At 41.8% G+C, this 8,749-nt stretch overlaps 1 pseudogene; it reads right to left on the reverse strand.

Moving 5' to 3' along the window:
* Nucleotides 1–295: 295 nt before the first annotated feature.
* LOC142440613 (ferritin heavy chain pseudogene) lies at nt 296–818 on the reverse strand (annotated as a pseudogene).
* Nucleotides 819–8,749: the final 7,931 nt, after the last annotated feature.

Genomic DNA, 8,749 nt, shown 5'->3' on the forward strand with positions numbered 1-8,749 from the left:
TTTCTTTCTTTCTTTCTTTCTTTCTTTGCACAAGCACCATTTTATTAAGTGGGATGTTGCAGTGGAACTGGGGTGATTAAATAATTTGACCGCCTGGCCCGGGGTGGCTCTCTGGCCCTCCCCACCAAGATCTCTGAGACAACAGCTGGGTATCAAATGACTTTAGACTTTATCTGAAGGAAAGGTACAAATAGAAGAATGGAAGTGGATGCTTGGGTACAATTTCTAGAAAAGGGACAGGTCTACCCCACATGCATGCGCTGCCTTGGTGACTTGGGGAAGGCCAGGGTGCCGCTTAGCTCTCTCCACCACTGTCTCCCAGGATATGCTTGTCGAAGAGATGCTCGGCCAGGCTGGAATCCGGGGCCCCCATCTTGCGCACGTTGGTGACATAGTTGCCCAGTTCTTTGATGGATTTCACCTGCTCATCCAGGTAATGTGTCTCAATGAAGTCACAGAGATGAGGGTCATTCTTGTCCGTAGCCAGTTTGTGCAGCTCCAGCATGCAGGGAACTCTCTGTGGTGCTGAGCCCACTCTCCCGGTCATCAAGGTTTGGTGTCCTGATATCCTGGAGGAAGATCTGGCCCCATCGTTGGTTCTGCAACTTCATCAATTTCTCGGCATGCTGTCTCTCCTGGTAAGACTGGTGCAGGACGTATTTGGCAAATTTGTTCAAAGTCACGTCATCCCAGTTGAAGTAGTAAGACATGGACAGGTACACGTAGGAGACATAGAGCTCCAGGTTGATCTGGAAGTTGATGGCAGCCTCTGTGTTCTGGTTGCAGTTCTGGTATATCTGTAAGGGAGATGCAGTCATGGCAACGGTGGAGGCCTGGGGGCATTGGGAGTATGACTGAGAGGTGCTGAAGGAGGTCAGGCTGGGAGGCCAGTTGGCGGGGGAGGCTGGAAAGCACTGGGTTCTGTTCAAGCACTATTGAAGCAGGGGACTGTGGCAGCTCTGCAAAAAATGTCTGGTCTCAAAGAGAGTTTCTGAAAGATAGTCACAAGACCCCACGACAGAGCTCCCTGTGCTGTTAGTTACCTTGCACTTGTGGCCTAGGAGTCGGGTTGACAGTGTAGTTATAGATTTACAGCAATGGAAAAGATGTCAGGAAATTTACCTGAGTCAGATCACACTGTGGCCCAGCACAAGAAGGTAGCTGTAGCCAGGGTGGCAAATTCAGTTCCAGTTGGCCGAGACGAAAACAACCTCTCAGATAAACTAGATCTCCTCCTCTGAGGGAAATCAGTGCACCCCACAAACCCAATATGATAAAAGGAGAAACATATTTTTTTGGTTAAAAACTGCAAATCCCAGGCTATTGTGTAACTCCAGGACATACCTGCAGAACAGGTCCTTTAGCATACATCAGTATAATAAGGGAGTCAGAACTAAGGAATGCCAGAAGTTAGCTACACAGTATGGAAGTTTTCAACATAACAAAGAGCCTCTGGAGCAAGCATCAGTCTCAGAATAATCTCATTGAGCACAAACATAGAGCCCATATCCAGGAAGTCAATTTAATTTAATTCCATTTAGCTGGGGGCAGGGGGCAGGAATTTCTCTGGCCTACTGGGATATCAGTGGTCTTTCTGGCCTACTGGCATATTAGCAGTCTTGGCACAAGCTAGGGCAACTCTGAAAGTCCAATGGTGGGGGAGCTACTGTCTGCCCTCAGTGGTATTACACGCAGCTTGGAAGGTCCTGCCTGTCTTTGCGTAGCTGGGGGATTCCCTGCCTGTCTTGGGGCCCTACACATGGCTGAAGAAACTTACCCTCACATGTTGTAGTTTTACATATGGCACAAGGCAGTTATAACATTCATTTCCAGCACTCCACACCACTGTGGGAGCCTCTGCCTTGCCTCTTCAGTGGCCAAGGTATACCATTGCCTACAAGGATAACTCTGCCAGCATCTGTGGGACCCTAAACAAATCAGGCACACCACCCTGCCACCTTGAGGCAGGGTTGAAACTTCTCCAGCCCTACAGTCCTGTGATGGGGGATCAGTTATCTTCTTACTTTCTATTCTTGTTTCTTTCTCTCTTTATTCTCCCTCCCTTCTTGCTTTCCCACCACAGTCAAACTCAGTGGCCAAGATTCTTTCTTTCTTTCTCTCTTTCTTCCTTGCTCCTTTCCCTCTATTTTCTTTCACATGCCACTGCTGGCTTCTGGGCCACTACCCTCTGCTGAGGGCAACTCCGTCCAAACAGAGGGGGAGCTCCCGCCTGCCCTTTATGGGAGTACTGCACACTGCACAAGGCAGCTATGACAGCCCTCTCCAGGGCTAAATTCTGGTGAAAAAACCTCCGCCTGGCCTCTATGATCTTTCCAACTAGGGAAATTCTGCCCAGCACCAGTGAGACCCTGCACCAAAAGAGCACAGCTACCCACCACCTTAGGGCAGAGTTTAAACCATCCAGCCCATGTTCAGGAGATCAGGATTCAGCTATCTCTTTACTCTTTATTTTGTTCTTCTCTCTTTCTTCTCTTTTCCCAAAAACAATCTGTCTCAACAAGCACAGTTGTGTTTTTTCTTTCTCTTTATTTTTTTTCTTTCCTTTATTTTTCTGCCCTCTCCTTCCCTTTCTTCCACAAGTCACTGCTGGCTTCCAACCCTCTAGCCTGCAGGAAGAATTCATCTTCCCCCTGTGGCAGTGCTGCTCACAACACGAGGCAGTGCTGCACACAGCATGGCAAATTGTTCAGCTTTCTATTTTTTTTTCATACAGGACAACTCCACTCAGAGAGTGGCAAAGAGAAAACAGCCCCCAAGATAGAATTAACTCAATAGTGGAAAGGTGGGAAAAATGAACCACATATACACACACACCCCAAACTTATAAGATACGTAGGTAGGAATACACCCAATATATAAGGTATAAGATGACATCACAGAGCCACAAATGGATGTAATAACACTAAATATCAATGGACTGAAGTCAGGCATTAAAAGGCAGAGGCTAGAAGACTAGCTTATAAAACATAACCCATAAATCTGCTACCTACAGGAGACACATCTCAAGCTTATGGACAAAAGCAGGTTGATAATTAAAGAAAAATATACCAAGCAAATGACAATTCAAGAAAGCAAGTGCAGCAATCTTAATCTCTGACAAAAATTGATCTCAAGGTACAAGCTATAACAAGAGACAAGGAAGGGCACACATAATGCTCAAGGGAACAGTAGACAAAGAACCAGTGAGTATAATAAATATATATGCATCCAACAGGACCCACCAATTACGTAAATCAAACATCCTGAGATGAAAAAGAAATCACAGGCTCAACAATTATAGTAGGTGACTTTTGTAGAACACACTCTGAAAAAGACAGATCACAGAGAAATAAACTTAACAAAAGACAGATCACATGGAAAGAACTTAACAAGGAGGCTGCAGACCTAAACAGCATAATTTGATGACTTCACTTGATATTTTCTGAGTTTTCCACACAAATACAAATAAATTCACATTCTTTTCAAGCTCATGTGACACATACGTGAAGATAGTCCAAATGCTGGGACACAAGTTGAACCTGTGCAAATTCAAGCACATAGAGATTATACAGACTTCTCTCTCTGACCACTATGCCATAAGGCTGGAAATCAACAAAAGGATGATAAAGAAAACATTGAAATCAAATAGAGAACGACCAAGTCTCTATTGCATAAGGAATGGGTATTGGCCCAGATCAGAGATGTAATCGAGAATTTTTAGAAACGAATGAGAATGAAAATACAAAGTACCAAAACCTTTGGGACACAGCAAAGGCATTTATCAGAGGAAATTTGATGGAAACACATGCACACATGAAAAAGGAAGAGAGACATATAGTTGATACACTGGCACAAAATTTACACCAATTAGTGCAGAGTCAACAGGACAACCCTACTAATAGCAAAAGGAAAGAAATAATAAAAATCAGGGCTGAGGCAAAACAAGAAAACAATGGAAAATTAATGCAACAGAAAGTTGGTTTTTTGAAAGGATCAACAGATTTGATAGACTGCTGGCAATCCTAACCAAAGAAAGGAAGGAACAAATTTCAATAGATAGGATAAGGGATGAAGCAGGGGATATTACAACAGACCCTACTGAAATCAAAAGGATAATTACACAGTACTACGAAGGCCTGCACTCCAATGACTTCAACAACTTTGAAAACATGGACAAACAGTTGGATAAACCATCCCTCCTAGACTATCCCAGATGGACATCAAGAATCTCAATAGACTCATAGCAAGAGAGGAAATAGTTAAAGTTATCAAGGGATTGCCAACAAAATATTCCCCTGGGCAAGATGGCTTCATAGAAGAATTCTATCAAGCATTCAGGGAAGAATAGACACCAATCCTTTTCTATAACACAAACTTTTCTATAACAGAAAAAGCCGGGAAAACTCCCAAACTCTTTCTTTGAAGCTAATATAACTCTGATACCTAAAGTAATCAAGGATCCCATAATAATTGAGAATTACAGACCAAAATCGCTAATGAACATTGATGCAAAAATCCTTAGCAAAATGTTAGCCAATAGAATACAAAAGCATGTAAAAATAATTCACCATGACTAGTGGGATTCATACCAGGGATGCAGGGATGGTTCAAAATATGAAAGATCAATAGTTTTATTCATCACATTGATATAAAAATTATAATAACCACATAATAATATCAATCGATGCAGAAAAAGTATTTGACAACATCCAACACCAATTCCTTTTTAAGACACTTGAGAAAATCAGAATGGAAGAAAAATTCCTCAAGAAAATACAAGCTATATATATGAAAACCCAAAGCAGAACACAACCCCACTAAAAATGGGAAGCACACAGGGATGTTCCTTGTCCCTATTCTCATTTAATATCGTACTGGAGGTTTTAGCTAAAGAGAAAATACATCGAATGCATTTGTCTCGGGATCAAGGAGGTGAAATTTTCATTATTCACAGATGATATGATTTTATACATCGAAATCCCCGGAACTACACAAGTGGAGTATTGTAAGGGATAGAGGGATATGACAGAGTGGCAGGATACTAGATTAACAAACAGAAACCTATCATCTGCTATAAACATCAGACAAAATCACAGAAGAGATGATTAAGAAGGTACTACCCTTTATAATTGCTTAGCACAAATTGGAATATCTAGGGATATACCTGACTAAAGAACAAAAGATGTGTATGAGGAATACTACAGAACACTATTACAATAAACCAAGAGTGACCTCAACAAATGAAAGAATATCCCCTGTTCGTGGATTGGAAGATTAAATATAGTAAAGTTGCCAGTTTTGCCCAAGGCACTCTATAAGTTTCATGCTATCCAGATATGAATACCACCACCCTTCTTGAAAGAATTGGAAATAATGATTACCAACTTCATATGGAAGGGAAAGAAGCCCAGAGTTAGCAGAGAGCTACTCAAAGGAGAATGAAAAACTTGGAGGGTTTGCTCTGCCTGACTTTAGCATGTACTATATGGCCACAGTAGTCAAAACAGTGTGGTAGTGGTATAATGACAGATATCCATACCAAACGAAAATAGTTGAAGATGCAGAAATAAAAACATCAGCATACAGGCAACTGATGTTTTATAAGGGCCTAAAAAATATCAAATGGAAAGTGGATGCCCTCTTCGATAAGTGGTGCTGGAGAAAATGGATAACCACCTGCAGAAAAATTAAGCAAGACCCTTACCTCACTCCATGCACAAGAATAAATTCAAGGTGGATCACAGACCTTAAGGTGAAACTCCAAACTATTAGGGTCCTTAATAAGGGAATTAGGCCAAACCTGGGAACCTTGGTACAGGGAATACATAGGCTATCAGAAATAGGGAAGGGTACAAATGCAGAGGAGTCACAAATTGACAAGTGGGATATAGTGAAGACAAAGCACCTGTGTACATAAAAAGAATTCACCAAGAGAGTAATTAGAGAATCCACCGACTGGGAAAACATCTTTAGCAATGACACATCAGACAAAGGTCTTATTACTAAAATGTACACACTTTGCAAACTTACAATTAGAAGAAGAAAAACAAACAAACTAACTGCCCACTAAGAAAGTGGTCAAAGGACTTGAACAGAAGTTTCAGAAGGGCAGAAATCCAAATGGCCAATAAACATATGAGAAAATGTTCCCGATCATAAGCCATAAGAGAAATGCAAATTAAAACAACTATGAGATACCACCTAATACCCACAAAGGTAGTCCAATTCAAAAATCCAAAAGCAACAAGTGTTGGAAGGAATGTAGGGAGATAGGAACTCTCGTCCACTGCTGGTGGACCTGTAGGTATGTATAGTCATTATGGAAATCAATTTGGTGGTCTCTAAAACAGATGGAAATTGAGTTATCATAAGATCTAGCAATACCCCAAATGGGCATATTCCCAGAAGAGACAAGAAACAAACCATGGCCAGACAACTGTGCTCCAGTGTACATCGCAGTACAATTGACCATTGAAAGGAGTTGGAAAGAACCCAAATTGTCATCAACAGAAGAATGGATCAAAAACTGTGGTACATACAGACAATGGAGTACAACACATCTCTAAAAAGCAGCGATGAACACATGAAGCACATTGTCACATGGGAAGAACTCGAGGAAATCATTCTAAGTGAAGTAAACCAAGCACAACAGGACAAGTACAGCATGAGTCCACTGAGTTAAACTTAAAAAACAAAGTAGTGCATAGGGGAAAAGCTACTGTATACATAATTCCTGGGGTGAAGTCCAGCAACGATGGCAGAGGCCAAACCCAATCCAGGGGTACATATGGCAGTTAACAAAATAAGAGGAGGAAAGAGAAAAAAAAAAAGAGACATGGTGGGGGGTGAGCAGAGCACTAACCCACCCAAGGGGACAATATTGTTTATATAGCCACAGAAGAGGGAAAAAGAGACCAGACTTTAACCTGATGCTCCAAGATGTGAATACAGCATACTAGCATGTACCAGGGAACCAATAGGGAGGTCTGCGGGGCCAGTCCCAATCCCAACTATGTGTACCCCCAACCAGAAGAATGCAATTTAGATGACAGCACTAGGGCTACAGTTTGGGGAGGGGAACACATCTGATTAGAGCTCACAGAGAAACAAAAAGGGATGGAGACAGAGGGGAGGATATCCTGGCCCACCAAACCTTGCAGACAATATTCCTGCTCAGAGCAGACAAGGCACAGAGAGGACCATAGGGCTGGCCCCATTACGAGTCATGACGTCACTCACTAAACCATAGCACTGTGGGGACAACACTGGAAACAAAGTATGGGAATTATGCATAATTTGACCCCATCATGCTGGGGCAAAACACAAAGGGCATTCAACAGCAGAAAGGATAGAGAAGTGATGAAATCCCAGGGAATGCCAAAAATAGACTTTGGGGACAGAGTGTGCCACCCCATCAGACTCAGCTGGAAAACTGAAAGGGCAACAAACAGACCTTGAACTATTTATTAGGCCTTACCATTTTTGTCAGTGGATTTCTTTTTGTTTGTTGTTCTTGTTGTTGTTATTGTTTTGTTGGTCTTGACTTCCTTTGTTGTTTGATTTGGCTTTGCCTAGTTTTTGTGCTTATTAAGGTATCTGCATGTCTATCTAGATAAGACAGGCAGGATAAATAATTAGGAGATGAAAAGAATGGAACCAATAGTTCTGGGGGGAATACAGGAGAAGGGGAGGGGGCAGAAAGGAAGGGCTTGGGAAACCAATCAGGGACAAGGGAACAACAAGTGAAAAAAAATCAATGGAGAGAAGGGTGTAGGATGCCTGGTGGAGCTTAATCAAGGATCACAAAGAAGAGATGAGCCAGTCAGGGTGCAGTATGACCAATGAAACACACAACTTTCCTCTAGTTCCTAATGCTTCTTTCTCCCCCACTATCATGACCTCAATTTTCCCTTACAAATCAGATTAGACCAGAACATGCACACTGCTACAGATAAGAACCCACAACACAGGGAATCCAGGAGAGATAAACCCCTCAGGGACAAAATAAGAATAGAGATACCAGGAGCATAAGGGGGAGGTGGGGGGATAAAGGAGGAATCGATCACAAGGATCAACATATAACCCCCTCCCAGGGGGGACGAACAAGAGAAAAGTGGGTGAAAGGTGTCAGAGGATGATGTAAAATATGAAAATAATAATCTATAACTTATCAAGGGTTCATGAGGGAGGGTGGGTGGAGGTAGGAGGGAGAAAAAATGAGGAGCTGATATCAAGGGCCCAAGTAGAAAGAAAATGCTTTGAAAATGCTGATGGTAACATTTGTACAAATGTGCTGGACACAATGGATGATTGTGTGGATTGTGCTAAGAGATGTAAGAGCCCCTAATACAAGTATTTAATTAAATAACTTAACATGTTAACATACTACACATGAGGGTCCCTAGGCGGGGAAACTTATTGCATTTAACTACTTAACTAAATGTTGGCAGTGTGAAACCATTCCATGGTACAGGAGCAAAAGAACTGGGAGTCCACAAACATGACATTGACAGATCAAAAACAAAACAACCTACTAACAGCTCTTCTCTATAAAATATAGACCCTCCATTAGTCAGGATTTACTTGATAGCAATGGCTTTTATCTTTCTTGTTTGTTTGCTGAACATATTGCATTATACTTCATTTTTCATTTACTTTAATTTATCATTATTTTCCTATAATTAAATGAACTCCTTCCTCTATAGGATTGCCAATATGAGTGTGCTGTAACGCCCTTAATTCAGTGGTT

Source organism: Tenrec ecaudatus, chromosome 2 (assembly GCF_050624435.1).
Source record: "Tenrec ecaudatus isolate mTenEca1 chromosome 2, mTenEca1.hap1, whole genome shotgun sequence".
NCBI lineage: Eukaryota > Metazoa > Chordata > Mammalia > Afrosoricida > Tenrecidae > Tenrec > Tenrec ecaudatus.